The 19,277-nt window shown below is 43.0% G+C and overlaps 1 protein-coding gene and 1 long non-coding RNA gene across 3 annotated transcripts in view; one reads left to right on the top strand and one right to left on the bottom strand.

The window, feature by feature from the left end:
• The window catches only part of SLC16A12 (solute carrier family 16 member 12), a 176,594-nt gene that overhangs the window by 131,890 nt on the left and 25,427 nt on the right, over positions 1–19,277 (bottom strand). Inside the window, exon 1 of one of the 2 annotated variants that reach the window (XM_077454193.1) lies at positions 7,153–7,305. The exons of the other annotated variant lie outside the window; for it this stretch is intronic. The gene's annotated coding sequence lies outside the window, so the exon portion shown is untranslated. Of the gene's footprint in view, positions 1–7,152; positions 7,306–19,277 lie in introns of those variants that run through there. 2 annotated transcript variants of the gene reach the window in all.
• Positions 1–19,277, top strand: part of LOC143930168 (uncharacterized) — a 140,410-nt gene that overhangs the window by 89,982 nt on the left and 31,151 nt on the right. Inside the window, exon 2 of the long non-coding RNA XR_013262723.1 lies at positions 6,147–6,424. This is a non-coding gene — a long non-coding RNA (uncharacterized LOC143930168). The remainder of the gene's footprint in view (positions 1–6,146; positions 6,425–19,277) is intronic.

A 19,277-nucleotide genomic window follows, 5' to 3' on the forward strand; every position in this document is an offset into this window, starting at 1 on the left:
AGCGCTGTATGTCACGGTGCTGATGTCAGTGCTCTGTATTACGGTGCTGCTGTCAGTGCTCTGTATCTCCTGCACCCTCTTGTTTGCCTACCCTGGTCCCTGACCTTCCCTCTCCTCCATTGCCTTCATTAGCTCCATAGTCCTGAATTGTCAGAACAATTTCCCAAATAAAAAAAAAATGCTTGTAGTTATCGATCCCAAATTCACCTCATACATGTATTATGCTATTGTCCAGGTGGTGGGACTACGTGCTACCCCCTAATAATTACCCCGTGGCCGCAAATTCGACCTAAAGGTTTGCGAAATTCGCCTCCCATTGAAGTCAATGGAGCCCGCGGCGAACGGTCGTTTTCGCGAACGTTTGTGTCCGTTCGCGTTTCGCGTTCGCGAAACGTCCCGTCGGAAGTTCGTCCATCACTACAAGAGGGTCCCCGTCTCACTATTTCAGCATTCAAGCAAACCCTAATATGGTTGTCTAAAAATATATATATGTATTTAAAAAAAATTCTAACATGGCTTAATGGAACCCTGAATGTGCACAGTGAGCACATGAGCAACACACCAGATCTGAGAATTGCTAATTTTTTTCATTCCATTGAGCCATCTGCAACAGAATCATTAATGCTTGCTGATTATAGTGTGTGATCCACTGCAAATGGGACAAATCTAAATCTAGCGATTTTGGTAAATCAAAAAGTGATGAATAAGCAATTATCCATAGCTGATTTTCCATAAGCAGTGGATCTTTAGACGTTCAAGTTGGTTACTATAGAGCAGGGGTCTCCAAACTTTCTAAAGCAATTACGGTACCAGTTTACTCCATTTTTTTTTGTCAGTGGAAGGAATTATGTTCCATCATTGGTGTCAGTTGAAGGAATAGTGCCCTATTGGGGTCAGTGGCTAAAATTATGCCTCAAGGGCCAGATAAAGGCAAGCAAAGGAACGCATGCATGCTTGATAAACAGTCCCGATTTTCCCAGGGGCTCATATCCCGATTAAATTCCTGGGATTTTGCTTTTGTCCCGGGAAATTGGGAATGATTATTGGCAAAAATGACCCCTCTCCACTGTCTTTAGTGGAGAGGGGAAGGGCAGCCAATCGGCTTCTCTCTTCAGAGTACAAGTAGACAATACACTGCCCCTCCATCCCTCTTTCTTTCTTTCCTTCCATCTCTCTCTCTCTCTCTCCCCTCTCCCCTTTCTCTCTCTCTCTCTCTCCCCCCTCTCTCTTTCTCTGCCTCCTCTCTCCCTCTCCCTCCCTCTCCCTCCCTCTCTCCTTTCTATTCTCTCCCTCCCTCTCCTTTATTTTCCTTTCTATTATCTCTCCCCCTCTCTCACTCCCCCTATTTTCTTCTCCCTTCCTCTCTACTTTAAGCCACGCCCCATATTCACTTAAACCACGCCCATTTGTCACCACTGCTATAGAGTGAATTTTGACTAGTGAAAGTATCACAGAGATGTAACCAGCAGTGTAGCTTCCCACTTCCCATATATAAAAAAAAAATAAGATAAAATCATAGGCTGACATGTTATAGCATAATATATCACCAAAGGTTTTGTCTCCATTATCCCTCACATGACAAAGTATAAAATTATCATTAGATCCACATAAATATGGTAGCACATGTGGGATTTTTCCATATTACAATTTATTACTTATTTTAAGGATTTTGTATTAAAAAAAATATTCTGTGTTTTACATATATTGGGCTGTATTTTTGTTTTTTTTCTTTGGTAGTACAATTGTCTAATGCAGTGATGGCGAACCTTGGCACCCCAGATGTTTTGAAACTACATTTCCCATGATGCTCATGCACTCTGCAGTGTAGTGGAGCATCATGGGAAATGTAGTTCCAAAACATCTGGGGTGCCAAGGTTCGCCATCACTGGTCTAATGTATAGGGATGATGGTGCCTAAACATGTATATGGGTCGCCCTGATGCGCTAGATGGACTGTAAATGAAGAAAAAAGATGTCCAACACCACAAATGATCTGCATGCACTTTAAAGTATATCTCACCATCCATCTCCACCTCTATGGAGACCCTAGGCAAATCAGGATGAAGAAAAATCAACACTTCCTAATCTGTTTATTCTCAAGAACTGCTTTCCATTTAAATATGGAAAAAACCCTTGCGAGCTACTAGTTTATAGCAGAAAATTAGGATATGTATCCTGAAAATATATATCTGTGTAGAATTTACAGCTGCTGGCACTAATCACTTTCCCATATCTTTCTGCTCAAAAAAACATCAATGGCTAGAAATCAACATCCTTAAAGGTACAAAATATCATATATCCTGTACAAAAAATTTATCAATTTAGTGAATGTTACATGCCAAAAATGTATAACAAATCTTTAAATAAGTGAAAAAAAATTATAAAAAAATAAATATATATATAATTCATCAATAAAGTCCTCTTATGATTTTCAATATAGTTAATTCTTTGTGACGGTGCTCCAAAATAATCCTCAGTGACATCAAACTCATGCCCCCCCCATGTGATTCTGCTCACCTCAGGGTGTGTGACTGCACAATTAAGTTTGGTCTGTAATCACAATTGAACCACCACTGGGCTCTAAATATATTGACTTTTCAGGATCCTAGATTTTTCAATGGTATTGTCCTAGATTAAGGCGCCACATTTGACCATCACATAATGGTGCGGGTCAGGGCTACAAAAATATGGCAGCTGATCCATTATTTAACACAGCCTCACTAACCGTCCAAGACATGTCATATGCCTGTGTTGACACGTGTTGGGCTACCAGTTTATCACAGAAAATTAGGATATGTATCCTGAAAAATATATATCAGTGCAGAATTTACAGCTGCTGGCACTAATCACTTTCCCATAGCTTTGTACTAAATAAAAACCAACCAAATCAATGTGCCGTGCTATGCATAGAAATCAACATCCTTAAATGTGCAAAATTTCATATATCCTGTACAAAAAATGAATCCATTTAGTGAATAACTAACTAACCATCCAATTAGAATCACCCTGAGGAAGACACATCATATCCCTGTGTCGACCTGTGTTGAGGAGGGGACAAGAAGGTGTAGGAAGCAGCTCAGGCATTTTACCTGAGTAGTTTTGAAGACATATACGGACAAACGGCCTTTCTGGATGTTTTTATCCATATGCCTATCATAAAGTGGTGCGCTGCAAACACCCAAAGAGTGTCAGTACCCTGGATAACATGTATTATTTTAAATGATAAAACACTATCCAAGTCTTATTTTCCATATATGTACCAAGACCAACACCATTGAAAAACCTAGGGTCCTGCAGAGTCCATATATTTAGAGCCCAGAGGTGCCTCAACTGCGATAACAGATTATTTTATTATTTTGGAGTACCATCACACAGAATTAACTATACTGAAAATAATAAGAGGACTTTATTGATGAATTATATACATATACACATATATATATATATATATATATATATGTATGTATGTATGTATATATATATATATATATATATATATATGTATATATATATGATATTTTGCACATTTAAGGATGTTGATTTCTATGCATAGCGTGGCACATTGATTTGGTTGATGAACTGCTTTCAATTGCTCTTGATGTTATAGAAGGCAATCATAATATTTTTATAATTTTCATCATTTTGAAAATGAAAAGGAATTTATTGCAAAAATAATTTTGTAAATATAAAAAGAATAAACACATGAACTGCAATATAACAATTACATTTTATTTGACCAGTTTGACCTGTTATAAGCTTCATGAATGCATACAGGCTGAAAACCGGGTGTCGACCACAGTGGCCTACAGAATGAGGGTTGAGGCCCACAGGGTTAAGAGGATCAACTTTGTTTTTAAAGCGGAGGTCCACCCTAAAGTGGACCTTCCGCTTATTGGAATCCTCCCCCCCTCCGGCGCCACAATTGGCACCTTTCAGGGGGGAGGGGGATGCAGGTACCTGTACAGTACAGGTATCTGCACCCACTTCCGGCGTAGATTCTGCAGAAGGTATGCCCCTTTCCGCAGAATCTACGCCCCTTTCCGAAAGTCCCCCGCTGCCTGCTGGGAAACACACGGATCCCAGAGACAGCGGGGACCATCCTTATTGCGCAGCGCGACTCGCGCATGCGCAGTAGGGAACTGGGAAATTAAGCCGAAAGGCTCCATTTCCTGATTCCCATACCCAAGATGGCGGCGGCAGCACCTGAGAGACGATCGAGAGATCGGCTTCGGGTGCTGACATCGCGGGCGCGCTGGGCGGGTAAGTGTCATTATTTTAAAAGTCAGCAGCTGCAGTATTTGTAGCTGCTGGCTTTTAAAAAAAAAAACGGCGGAACTCCCGGCGGACTCCCACTTTAAGTGGGTAGCATGTTGACTCAAGGTTTACATTGGCTGCAGTGTTCCCCGGATTAAGTTAACCAATCTTATTCTCCTTTTCTGATTTTAAAACAAGATTTTAAAATAAAAATCTGATTGGCTGTTAAAGACCGGCCATAGATTATGCAATTTTCTTTCCTTCATCCATGGGTTGAAGGAAAGAAAATTTCTTGATTCCCACAATAGCAGAGTCACTGTTGATGGGGGAATCCCTCCCATTGCGCTATTGTATTTTGACAGTGGGAGGTTTCCCTGCCGTCAGAAAACAATGACCATTGCTGCCAACTATAACAGTAATCGCACACAAAAAAACCCGACCAGCTGGTTGTACAGAAGTCGATTGACAGATCGACCGGTTCCTGCTGAAACGTCTGAATTTATAACAAGAAATACAAGTCCAGCCAAATTCTTAGGCATGCCATACACGGCGCAAATTTCTTTACTTCAACTATGGGAAATCCGTCCTCACTGGGAGATGAAAGTGATTAACGCAAGTAGCTATAGCAGCCGCTTGCGATAATCACAAGTGAATCCGACAGGCTGGTTGTACCCAAGTTGGTAAATTGATCAACTTGGTATATTTAGCCTGCTCATTAACGGTTCGAACCTGGACTTATAGCTGCCATTTACTGTTTTCTCCCGTTTTATTCATTTCTATTAGCACTGAGCAAACATGGCGCCAACAAAAAGCTAAATACTGACAGCAACAATCTGCGTTGCATTTGGATCGCTGGATCAAGATTTTGTTTCTGCAATGTTAACTAGTTACTGTATATATTTATTACATTTCATTTAATTTCATTATTTTTTTTCTCTGCGGGGAAGGAAGGAAGTTGATGTCATCAGAATATGCCTCAGTATAGTGGTGAAGTTTATTTTTTATTTTTCATTTTACTGTTTGCAAGATTAAAACCTATTTTTATATGTGGAAACAGACAAATAAATCAAAAAGAGAGCCAATTTATATGCTTTCAGGCTTCAGTATCCCAGTTCAGGGGAGGAAGAAAGGTGAGAAAAAATGTGTCTGCTCATCATGAACAGTCATGGAAGCTAGTTCCTTATAATAGACCTAGCTGCTCCCAGGCCTGAGGCTATTACCTGACCTGCCCTCCACAGTTGGAAACATAAAGATCAACATTGCAAATATCTTTCCAGATGATGCAGGGAGATCGTCTAAGCTAACTTTTAGCATAGGTAAACAAAAAGCCCAGACTGCAAATAGGAAATCAATGAAGAAATGCAGAAGATTGCGTTGTGACATGTTAATATTCTAATTTATTTTAATATTGGTCTAATGCCCCGTACACACGATCGGATTTTCTGACAACAAAACCATGGATTTTTGTTCGAAGGTTGTTGGCTCCAACTTGTCTTGCATACACCCGGTCACACAAAAGTTGGCCAACAATTACGAACGTAGTGACATACAAGACGTAAGTGATATCTCCATTACGAACGCTAGTTTTACAAGACCGAGCGCTTCTGGCTCGTACTTGATCACGAGCATGCGTGGACTTTTGTGCGTCAGACTTGTGTACACGCGATCGGAAAGTCTGACAACAAATATTTGTTGGAGGAAAATTTGAGAACCTGCTAGCCAACATTTGTTGCCCGGAAAGTCCGACAACCAATGTCTGATGGAGCATACACATGGTCGGACTTACCGCCAACAAGCGCACATCCAACATTTCCCGTCGGAAAATCCGATCGTGTGTAGGTGGCATTATTCATTTCATTTCATTCATCTTATTCCCCTTTTTTTTTTTTACAGTGCTATAATTCTAATCAAGCCTTCTTGGAGGTGCCAGCCACCCATACCAGATACCAAATACCATACCAGATGACGACAATAGGAGTGATAATTCAAGAGCACACCTACCCTCCAAAGAGATTTTTGCATGATAACATCTTCCATTGAGGCTTTTTTATGTCCTTTGCCACAAAAGTCCAAAATAACCAAAGACATTTTTTGCTCATTGGCAAAAAAATGTTGCACTTCGATCTCCCTTAACAAACAGCTTATGTGTACTTATAAACAGTCAATTAAAGGTAATATACTGTGCAGAGGACGATCATTGAAGCAATGTACAAATGTCTTTAGATTTAAATTTATGCTATCCGCGCTGAGTAATCAGCAGTGGAAAATCAATAATTTTTTTGACACCTTATTTACAGTTCATCTGATATGCACTCAACCGTAAAAGAGCATGAATGAATGAGAACTCTCACTTGTTACAGCACCACAGAAAATGATGACATTGCACAAAATATCACGCTCATTTATATATTATAATTAAGGTACAGAATCTGTTATTAATGGTCAAGGGCTATTTGAAAAAGAGACCTTTGCGATAATGCAAAGCGTTTTCCCAATACATGATTCTTTTACATTAAAGCCTGACCCCGACATATCTGTTGGAAGAACATTTAGCAACATATAACACTCGGTCACTTTAGAAGAAAATGTTTGTGCAGAAGATATTTCCAAATGAACAATTTATCTGTTTTTCTTTTGGAATTTCAGAAATGTTTTACAAAAAGAGTTTCCAGATGACATACCCCATACCTAAACTGTAGTAAAACCTTTAACACAACAACACTGTTTAATAAATAAACTGCATCATAGAAGGGCAATTATTAGCTAAAATCCTGCTTTTGCTAGTTAAAGTTAAGAAAAAAAAGTTGGGTTAAAGGTAGACCCCAGTTTGCTTACTCAGATATACAGATTAGAAGAATTCCAACCATAACTTCTGTAGATTAAACTCAGATCCGCTTACCATAGACTGTGCTCCGGGACAGACAACAGCAGTCTCAGCTGTATATATATCCTGTGTGTGTTATCTGAGCCCACACAGATCCAAAGGAGGTTTGGAAATTGCCCACATGTCAACTCCACGATCGGATGCTGAGCAACATGTATTTCAACTCAGGTGCTTGGAGCCTGTATTCTAATGCTAAGCCCCCAATCCCCGCCCCTAGACCAGTCCTGCCAATGCAAAGCAATAGTGAACTCCTTGTTCATAAATCACCAGAATCAGGTTACACAGTTTTTTTTTCTTCTTCAGCTTTCTAAACTCATCCCACTCTCTCACCATACCAACATATTGTGGTTTACATTCATGGTAGATACAGAAGACCTGCCCTCTGCGTTGTGATAATAAGGGGTTGGAATTGGATCAATAACGTCTTCCTTGGTAATTAAAAATAAATAAAATGAACTCATTGCCCTGTGACCTGGATAATTATGGATAAATTGGAGAAGACCCCTATGATATAGGGGTGTTCAGTCTTGGCGTGGAGGGTGGTGATTGGCTAATTTGGTCTGCAAAAGCTGATTGACAGTTAGCTCTTTAATTGCCAACACCTTAAATAGGTGTTTCTATTCATTTGGGCCATTTCCCTTTTAATTTTAGATAACTTTTAGCTTTTGGTAATTAGAGCACATCAAGCAATTGTTGTTGACCGTTCATTCGACCGTTCATTCAAAATTGAAAGTATAAAAAAATTAAAATTTGGAATTAATGTGTAAAAATATATATATATATATATATATATATATATATATATATATATATATATATTAAAAAAGTGAATGCAATGTTAATGTGGGCCATGTCCAGACCATGAACTGTAAGAAGGGTGCCATATTTGCCAGCTGTATTGGAAGCAGTTAAAATGCCAAACTGGCATACAGGCCTGTGAGAGTTTGGGGACATTTTGTTATTCTGCTCCAAGGAACGCCTTACATGAGAAGGTTATTACTGGACACAGTAGGGTAGCGTTTGCAACTAGAGCTCTGGGTCTCAGGGCTTCACTTTGAGGAAGGTGGGGCAACTTATAGCTATAAGTTTGTGTGATTAAATGTGTTGCTGCCTGCCCCTCTTATTCTTGAAGAAAAAACTCACAGGAAAAGGCTAAAGCCGCGTACACACGGGCAGACTGTCTGGCCAACTTAGTCCGTCGAAACACATTTCAGCGGACAGTCCGCTCGTGTGTGGGCTTCAGCGGACTTTTTCAGCGTGCAGTCTGGCGGACTAAGTATTTCGGAATTTCCGTAATATTGTCCGTCAGACTTTGGTTTCAGCGGACAATCCGCTCGTGAGTAGGCTAGTTCGACGGACTAAGTATGGCGCATGCTCAGAAAGGATTTACACGGCGAAAGGTTGCATTGCTGTGTATTGGACTTCCTATTTCTAGTCCCGTCGTACGTGCTGTACACGTCATCGCGCAAACTTTCGACGGACTGTTTTGCATCCGTGTGTGGTCAAGTCCGTTCATTCGAAAGTAGGACGGACTGTCCGTCGGATTGTCTGACGGACTAAGTTGGCCATACAGTCCGCCCATGTGTACGTGGCTTAACAAGGATCGGGGGGTTAAATTAGGTCTCCCACCAAATGTATTGGTCCCACCAAAAAATGGGCTGTGTTTATTTTTACCCAGTCTACATTGCCATCCCTGCCTTCATTTTGTTGAGCAGGGCAGGATTTCCTTACAAGGAAAACAATTTAAAATTTGAATTAATTATATAGAATGTTTTTTAAACATGTTAATAATAAAATATATCAACAATTGTAAAGGGACTGGGAATATGTCATAGTGGGGCCAAGCAAGCCAAAGACGTTAATAAATATAAGAGGAGTTGCAATGATTGTTTTCTGTAAACGATCACATCAAAAGCTTTCTGGTAGACTTTAAAGGCTTGATTCATTGGCGCATTAGTTCCTCCGGCCACTATACTGCACCGCTTGCTATTCTCTTTGTTTACTCTGCATATTATGCCAGTTGTGACCAACAATTCATCAGATACAAAAGACTACAAATGGCTCAGTTCCTCTGCAGCCTGCCACAAACAGAACACAACTTCCAGTCTATGACAGTGGATATCAGCCTCCATTTGCCCCTCTCATATGTTTGATTGTTAAATGGACATTTGAGAAGGGATGGGCATTCTATGATCAAAGGCTTCAACACTTAACTTTTTTGCCCTTCTCTCTGGCAATAGAATTTCCCCTCTCCATTTGCTTCTGCCTGCTCTTCCCCCTGCATTGCAGAATGGTATGGCAGATCGTGTTAGGCCCCCTTTTGCAGTTATGCCTCCAGGTCCCAGACTATAATTTAATAAACATTTAAAAATGCTGTGCCTAGGTAGAGAAAGATAATGCTGACAAAGCAGAGGCATTGCAGATGTGCCTGGCCTCTGATTTGTGTAGGCCAAACTCTGCATCACTAAAAAATAAAAAATTATAAATGTATAACTACAATAGTATAACTACAGTAGGTATGAAAAAAAAAGTTTTAAAACATAAAAAAAAAAAAAAAGAAGAAATTGCAGATGGGAATTCAGACAACCCAGGGCATTTATATTTCCACTAGATTATATAGGGGATGGATTACAGCACATAGAACTTGTGCAAAGTGGGGGCTCAGACCAGTGGAGGAGTGGTCATAGTGCGTCTTTTTTCTATTTATTTATCTCCAAATTACCGCTGATGCTCACTGCCACCAGGAACTGACCTGTGACTGCAAAATATTTGTGGGTTTTGTCTCAAATATTACATTCTAATATTTATGTTAATATAAAATCTGCCTTCCCTCTACCTCTGTCCAGCCACTGATCAACATTTGTGGCTATTGTCTCTCAGATAATATACTCTAATTTGTATTACGGGATAAATCCTGCATTGTCTCTTTGTATTTTAGGCACATTCAGGTGATTGCACACTATCCCAATGGAAACCAATTTCTACCAAATCCATATCTAAAGTCTGTATGGTAAATATTTTGTGAATAATTGGAGCTAGGGTTGCCACATCATTCCTTTAATCCAGGACACACATTAATTACACAGGTTCTGTGGCTGATTAAGGTGGTAATTAAACTCACTTGGTGCCTTATCTGCATTAAATTGGACTCAGAACCCATGTCATATGTGTCCTGGATTAAAGGGACGATGTGGCAACCCTAATTGGAGCTATAGGAATGGGAGGGGATTCTGGGAATGTGGTCCTGAAATGTAATTGTGCACATTTTATTAAACATTTAGGACAATGGTGTGTGATACTGTAAAAAAGAAGCTCATAAACTATACTCTATTTTGCCACTGACCATTTTGTATGAAAGTTGAGAGTTTTAGTTTCCTTAGACTAGACTGGAGATATGCAATTAGCGGACCTCCAGCTGTTGCAGAACTACAAGTCCCATCACGCCTCTGCCTCTGGGTGTCATGCTTGCGTGATGGGACTTGTAGTTTTGCAACAGCTGGAGGTCCGCTAATTGCATATGCCTGACTTTCCTATAGCTTTTAGATTGTAGTTGTGGTTGCTGCTTACACCGTAGAAGTGCCTTACTCCCCATGACCTTTTTGACAATAGCATGCCTAGTAGCCTTGTACATGGTCAGAATTTAGACTCAAGATTTGCACCCTACTCCAGAGATTTTAGTGGGATTTGCTGCTAAGTATAGGTTTTTCTGGATTTCAAGCAGAAATTGATTTCCTCATGGTTTAAACTTAGATAGTTCGACCCATCCTTACAAGGTGTAACAGGCAGTCTCACTGACCAACAGCAAGGCATGAGATGAAGGATAAGACAGGCAAAAGCTCTAACCTGCCAGCTAAAATCAGTACGCAGATGTGAAAGTTATTTGAATGTTAAAGTGGTTTAAAAGGCTAAAGGTCTTTTTTTTTGCCTTAGTGTAACTCAAATTCTTTGCATTAACCACTTCACTGCCGATGTTTAAAAAATAATTTTAGGCCTGAAGATTGCATAAACCCCAAAATGTTATATATTTTCTGAAAGCAGACACCCTAGAGAACAAAATAGAGGTAGTTCCAATTATTTATGTCCCATTGTATTATCGCAAAGGTCTACGAAACACAATAAAAATACACTAAAGCTAATTTTAGGGCACACAATTGCAATAAATTACCCAATCTTTAGTAAAATATAAAATATGAGGTTGCACCGAGTAAATAGATATCCAGCATGTCAAACCTTAAAGAGGAGTTTCCCTTAGAAAAAAAAATTAAAATTCAGCAGCTACAAATACCGCAGCTGCTGACTTTTAATAATCGGACACTTACCTGTCCCAGGGTCCAGCGATGCAGGGGACCGAAGCCCCGTTCATCCCCCCTCCTCGGCGCCAGCATTGCAACTGTGGGCACCCACAGCCAGGCACCCACTGCGCATGCGCAAGCGGCGTCACGTGCTTTGATTGGCAGTGCAGTAATCTGGGACCTGTCACGTGCCCCAGGTGACTGACAGGAGGGAGGGGGCGGAGCTGAGCCCTTCCTGCGGTGAGGGGAAGTGATGTCAGGAGCCCAGGCACTGAAGGAGGCAAACTACGAGGGACTCCTTAGCAACAGGCATTTAGAGGTGAGTTAAAAAAAATCCAAATGTTTTTTGTTAGTTTTTTTAGGAATTTTAAGCATTTTTTTTGTGTGTGTGGAACACCACTTTAAATTTGTGTGCACTCGTAAAAACTTCAGTACCCTGTATTTGACACTTTAAAATCCCCCTACAGGTCATCAGTTTAGTGTTATAGAGGAGGTCTGGTGCCAGAATAATTTCTCTCACTCTGATGCGTGCGGTGATATGTAACGTGTGTATTGCAAGTGCCCCTGATGGGGGTGGCATAAAAAAAAAGGGATTTTATGTGCTTGGGTGTAACTTACATTTTTTACAAGTTACATTTTTTTTACTTTATTGTTTTATTTTTTCATTACATAGGGGACAAAAAGTCCCATATGTGATCATTTTTTGGTGACAAGTTCTTTTTAATGAGACATCCAGGGTCTAAAAACCCTGGATCTCTTCCCTGTGCTCCATAGAATGTATTGCAGTGAAGATAACACTGCATTACCTTCTTTCCCTGCCATGCTGGTGGGGAAAACTAACAGGGGAACCTGGAAGTCACTTTTTATATGTCTCTTCTAGGTCAGCAACAAGAAGGAGATTGGACAAATATTCGCTCAGCTCCCTCCCCTCTACCTGGCGGCACCCACTGTTCCTGGCCTACAGATAGGCAAGCGAAGTGCCTGTTACTGGGGGGAGAGCGGAAGTAATCCGGCACATGCAGAGGCGCTGGAATACTTCCATCCGACAGCCAGAAGTCAGCTTGTCAGATATTTATATTTATTATATATTTCTATATCTATCTATATTTATATATATTCTGGCAGATAGATATAAAATGTAAGGATCAGACTGTCTTGACGTATAGTAACTCTAGGCATTTTGTGGCTCATGTCCACTCATCAGGAGTATGTTGCCAAAATTCTCTATGAATATAAGTAATAAATAAAAGATGTGTAGGGGTAAAAATCCCTTTATAGGTAACAAAAAAATTATAATATAGCAGAGGCCAGAAGTCTGATACTCACATGTCAGCTCAGAATAAAAATCTAGCCTACAGATCCTTACATTTTATATCTATCATGCATTTGTCCATTCTATTGTACCATGAATTTTCTTCTTCTTTTTTTTTTTTTTTTATGAATTTATTATAATAACCATGTGCCATATGTAGCGGTGCCCCTGTGGGGTCACTGCGTGTTTCAGCATCCACACATCACCCTGCTTGGCCAGGTCTCTTTCTTATTGTTGTTGTTTTTATTAGGGGATTAAAGAAATTATTGGATGGAGAAAAGGGACATGGGATGGCCATGGACGAATATTTCTTAGATGAAAATAAAGGTAGTTGAATCTATACTGACAGTCTCTGTTGCTTCACATCTCCTCCGGCCAACTACCAATCACTTGCTTTCCTCACACTGTCCAAATCTAGATTCCTGTCACCAGGCCTCACTCTGAATAAGTCCTAACATTTTCCTAGTAACCATTTGCAGGCGGGGGTCTGCAGTCCCCTCTGTAGTAGCAACCATTTTAGATGAAGATAATTGTGCTGACTGATCCTTGGTGAACTACCGATCCCAGCACGTCCGATGCAAATCCTGCCAACCCTCCTGGCTGCAGCAACTTGACTTCAACAACACCACAGTCGCTCCCTCTGGCTCCACATCCAATCCTGGCATGTCTCTCCCAGAGCTTCTCACTGTGCTTCTCACTCAACGGCCCCAGCATGGATCCCTCCTGAATGACTTTCCTGGCCGTGTTCCCCGCTATCATCCCCCTGCTCCTGTTCCAGAACACCCCTCAATGACCGTGTAAAGAGAGGCTCCCTCCCAGCTCCCGAGCTCCAGGCCCAAGGTCACCCCCCCCCCCCAGGAAGGGTGTCCCTCAAGAGCCACCACAGCCTAACACGCCATCATCTCAGTTCTTCCACAAGACACTCCTCCCACAACAGGCTGACAATGGGTATATATAGGAGGCCTGCCCCTGCTAATCCTACTTAGGGGCTGGTCAGGGTTCCCAAATACACCCCATGTCAGTCCAGCCGTCTGCCCTGCCTCTTTTCCAGAACCTTCTCACTGGAAACAGAGGAGGCGCCCAAGAGCTGAGGCACATGACAGTCATCTACTGCTACACTAAACCCCTCCCCTGACAACAGATCAAAACAAACAGGCCTAGCTCACAGCTAGGCCTGCCTAAATTTACCTGCACAGTAAAAAAAAAAAACAGTAAAAAAAAACACTACTCGAGCACCTACCTATCTAAGGTAGAGGGTGCTACACATATGTTCATCAATCAATTTTTATTCTGTACCATGTATTTCGCTTAACATGAAATGTGCTTCTACAAAGAAACTAAAACTTTATAACACACTTTCTATTTTTGTAATTTTATTTTGTGATATGCCTCATTTAAAGTCTCATGACCATAATTATGGTTTGTGTGCATATATTAGGGATGGAGGCATGTTACGGTGGTGCTGTCAGCCCCCAGCTATTACCTTTTGTATCAATTGACCCTTCCTTTTTAGATTGTAAGCTCTAACAAGCAGGGCCCTCTGATTCCTCTTGTACCAAATTGGAATGTAACTGTAATGTCTGCCCTCAAGTTGTAAAGCGCTTTTGGTGCTATATAAAACCTGTATAATAATGCAATTGGAGGCAGTCTTGTGGATGGCTTTGTATGCTGTGGTGAGTATTTTCAATTTTATAAATTGGGCTAGTGGAAGCCAGTGGAGGAATTGGCAGAGATAGGCAGCAGTCGTGCATCAGTTAGTAAGATGTACTAGTCTAGCAGCAGCATTGATGATAGACTGAAGGGAGATAGCCTATATAATCGTAGTCCATTGAAAAGGGAGCTACAGTAGTTAAGGCGATAGACAATCAGGGAGTAAATAAATTGTTTTGTGGGGTTTTTTGTTGTTTCTTCTCTTTTCCTTTTCTTGTTTTCTTTAAGATATTAGTTCAAGTATTATTTTATGAGATCAGTATATGTTACTGCCCTATATTTAGGGTTAGGAGAGTAAGGCCTCATGCACACGAGACGCTGTTAAACGCATGTTCAGATGCAGTTGGACACTTTTTTCACTCACTCATTCAATGTTATCCTATGTGTCCATGCACACAGTCTAGTTTTTTGCCGCTTTTATGCAGTTGCGTTTAACCTAGTTTTTCCAGAAGCAAAAAAATGGGTTCAGATGCAAAAATTTCCACGTTTCAGATGCAAAACATGGCTAAACGCAGCTAAAAGTGGCACCCGCGTTTAGCCGCGTTTAGCCGCGTTTAGCCGCGTTTGCGTTTATAAGCGTTTTTAAAGGAACCCAATTTTTTGGACCTGAAAACCCAGAAATATGATCTGAGAATGACATTTTGTGACCCGAACTTGGGGGCCCATATCTTGGGGTCACTTATTGCCAGGAACCCCAAATTCTGTATGCAGACACTGTGGAACTAGCACTACAACATATCCAATTTGAGGTTCCTCTCACCAAGTGACCCCGAGATAGGGGGCCCCAAAGTCGGGTCGCAAAATGTCATGCACTTTTCTGCATCAGAGAATGACATTTTGTAACCCGACTTTGGGGGCCCATATCTTGGGGCCACTTATTGTTAGGAACCCCAAATTCGGAACTAGCACTACAACATATCCAAATTTCACCAAGTAACCCTGAGATAGGGGGCCCTAAAGTCGGGTCGCAAAATGTCATGCACTTTTCTGCATCAGAGATACATGGCCTCAAAGTCAACTGTGACCATCTGCGGCAATGTAATTTGGTCCTTAGGGTTGGGTGTTATGGTAAGTGGTTATCTGTTAGGCCGCGTACACACGGGCGGACTGTTCGCCCAACCTTGTCCGCTGAACAGTGTTTGGGCGGACAGTCCGCTCGTGTGTGGGCTTTCAGCGGACAGTTTCAGCGGACAGTTGGACGGACAAAGTCTTTCGGAAATTCCGAAAAACTGTCCGCTGAAACTGTGTTTGAGCGAACAGTCCGCCCGTGTGTGGGCCTGTCCGCTGTACTTTCGAAATGAGCGGACTGTTCCCGCTCGGAAAGTCCGCCCATTTCGAGCGTGTGTACAGGTAGGCGGGGCCCGCGAAGGAGACGTCGCGGGCTCCGCCGCCTGGAATGGGCTTAAAGGGGAACCCCAACGCCGAAAAAAATCGGCGTGGGGGTTCCCCCAAAGTCCACACCAGACCCTTGTCCGAGCACGCTACCCGGCCGGCCAGGAAAGGGGGGCGAGCGAGCGCGCCCCCCCTCCTGAGCCGTACCAGGCCGCGTGCCCTCAACATGGGGGGGTGCCTTGGGGAAGGGGGGGCCGCGCGGCCCCCCCACCCCAAAGCACCTTGTCCCAATGTTGATGAGGACAAGGGCCTCTTCCCGACAACCCTGGCCGTTGGTTGTCGGGGTCTGCGGGCGGGGGGCTTATCGGAATCCGGGAGCCCCCTTTAAGAAGGGGGCCCCCGGATACCGGCCCCCCACCCTATGTGAATGAGTATGGGGTACAATGTACCCCTACCCATTCACCTGTGAAATAAAGTACAAAAAAAAACACAACACAGGGGAAAAAATATTTTATTGCACAGCTCCGGGGGTCTTCCGTCTTCGGGGGTCTTCTCGCCGGACTCCTCCGCTATGTGTGTGTAGCTCTTTTACTAGCGGAGGAGTCCGGCTTTCTTCCTCCCCGCCGCCGGCCTCTTCTCCCGACTTCGGGGGTCTTGTCCCCCTCTTCGGTTCTTCTGCCGGGCCACCGCGCCTTCTTGTAGCTCTTTTACAGGCGGTGGCCCGGTCTTCTGTCGCCGCTGCCTTCCGTTCTTCTGTCGCCGCCTTCGGTTCTTCTGCCGGGCCACCGCGCCTTCTTGTAGCTCTTTTACAGGCGGTGGCCCGGTCTTCTGTCGCCGCTGTCGCTGTCGCCGCCTTCCGTTCTTGTTCTTCTTGTTCTTCTTCTTCTTCTCCAGGCGATGTTGACACGTCGCTCCCTCCGGCCGGAATGCCAGGGACACGCTCCGCTGCCACTTATATAGTGACAATGGGGCGGTGTCACATGGTATATGTCACATGGGTTGGTCACATGGTGACCCCGCCCCCTTACGATGTCATAGTCCCCATGTGACATCAACCCATGTGACCAACCCATGTGACATATACCATGTGACCCCGCCCCATTGTCACTATATAAGTGACCGCACAGCGCGGCTCTGGCATTCCGGCCGGAGGGAGCGACGTGTCAACATCGCCTGGAGAAGAAGAAGAAGAACAAGAAGAACAAGAACGGAAGGCGGCGACAGCGACAGCGGCGACAGAAGACCGGGCCACCGCCTGTAAAAGAGCTACAAGAAGGCGCGGTGGCCCGGCAGAAGAACCGAAGGCGGCGACAGAAGAACGGAAGGCAGCGGCGACAGAAGACCGGGCCACCGCCTGTAAAAGAGCTACAAGAAGGCGCGGTGGCCCGGCAGAAGAACCGAAGAGGGGGACAAGACCCCCGAAGTCGGGAGAAGAGGCCGGCGGCGGGGAGGAAGAAAGCCGGACTCCTCCGCTAGTAAAAGAGCTACACACACATAGCGGAGGAGTCCGGCGAGAAGACCCCCGAAGACGGAAGACCCCCGGAGCTGTGCAATAAAATATTTTTTCCCCTGTGTTGTGTTTTTTTTTGTACTTTATTTCACAGGTGAATGGGTAGGGGTACATTGTACCCCATACTCATTCACATAGGGTGGGGGGCCGGTATCCGGGGGCCCCCTTCTTAAAGGGGGCTCCCGGATTCCGATAAGCCCCCCGCCCGCAGACCCCGACAACCAACGGCCAGGGTTGTCGGGAAGAGGCCCTTGTCCTCATCAACATGGGGACAAGGTGCTTTGGGGTGGGGGGGCCGCGCGGCCCCCCCTTCCCCAAGGCACCCCCCCATGTTGAGGGCACGCGGCCTGGTACGGCTCAGGAGGGGGGGCGCGCTCGCTCGCCCCCCTTTCCTGGCCGGCCGGGTAGCGTGCTCGGACAAGGGTCTGGTGTGGACTTTGGGGGAACCCCCACGCCGATTTTTTTCGGCGTTGGGGTTCCCCTTTAAGCCCATTCCAGGCGGCGGAGCCCGCGACGTCTCCTTCGCGGGCCCCGCCTACCTGTACACGCGCTCGAAATGGGCGGATTTGCCTCCTCCTTACGTGGGCGAGTCCGTTCATTTCAAAAGTTGAGCGGACTGTTTGGCAAACAGTTCGTTGAAACAGTCCGCTCGTGTGTGGGCAAGTCCGCTCATGCAAATTTTGAGCGGACTGTTTGCCGAAACTGTTTGACGAACAAGGTTGGGCAAACAGTCCGCGCGTGTGTACGCGGCCTAAGGGTTATTGTTTAGGATTAGGGTTAGGGTTAGGGTTGTTTAGGGTTAGGGTTAGTGGAAGGGATAAGGTTAGCTGTTAGGGTTAGGGGTTAGGGTTAGTGTTAGGGGTTAGGGTTAGTGTTAGGGTTATTGTTTAGGGTTAGGGGTAGGGTTAGTGGTTAGGGTTAGGATGAATGGTTAGGGTTAGGATTCTCGATATTTTAATAAGGCATTCAAAAATATTATACTACCATATACAGCAGCAAAGAATTAAAATATATTAATCAGTACATATTTCACGATAAAAATATATTAAAAAATTGGCCAAATAAATTTAAAACAATTGTAAAAAATCTAATTAACATAGATTTGCTTTTAAATAAAACTATTTGAAACTAGAAAAAATGAATAAAAAAATATTAAGATAAAAAAAAAAAACTATTTTAATATTGTTTTATATCAGAAATAATGAAAACATTTTAAAAATTGCCACAAGAAAATTTTAGATATTTTAAAAAATTGGATAATTTGCTATAAATAGACATTATTTTTTTCAAAATAAAGGACAGAGAAAAAAATTAATCTGTACATCTATAAATAAATATATTTTATAAATATATACACATACCTGATCGTTACCAACAGATGTTCCTCTGGTGACACACTGTTTCTCATATTGGTGTCCATGAATGTCAGACCAGGTCGTACTTTTTCTAAGAGCAGATCAAATGTGACAATGGACATCCGGCTAAAATTAAAAAACTTGTCGGGGTAGGTACACAGTTGCACATACATGTTTGTGAAATATCCAACGGACATTCGCTGTCCCATCAACGGATGGGTCCAATATCGACAAGCTCTGACTCTGGACCTCTCACGAAATTTGCGACAACGTTGCTGTCTCATCAAGAGTAACATCAGGAGCATTTACTGACATATATTCAATATAGGATCCATTTCAAAATATATACCACAGAAAGAGAGTCAAATGCAAGTGTACAACTGCTCTCTATGCTGCTGCTGCTCACTCTGATCAAAATAGCAGAAATAGTTAAAAACACATGCTTTGAGAGCTTGGGGAGGGTCTACATGATGTTATCTTTATAAACGCTTATAAACGCAAAAGCGGCTAAACGTGGCTAAACGCGGCTAAACGCGGCATGTAAAACGCGCGTTTCTAAACGCGCGTTTCAGCTTTTTTTGAGCAGAGTTTTCACCTGCGTCTCGTGTGCATGAGGCCTTATAGTAAGT

This window comes from Lithobates pipiens, unplaced genomic scaffold, assembly GCF_037356315.1.
Source record: "Lithobates pipiens isolate NorthernLeopardFrog02 unplaced genomic scaffold, aLitPip1_a1.2 Scaffold_25, whole genome shotgun sequence".
In the NCBI taxonomy this organism is placed as follows: domain Eukaryota; kingdom Metazoa; phylum Chordata; class Amphibia; order Anura; family Ranidae; genus Lithobates; species Lithobates pipiens.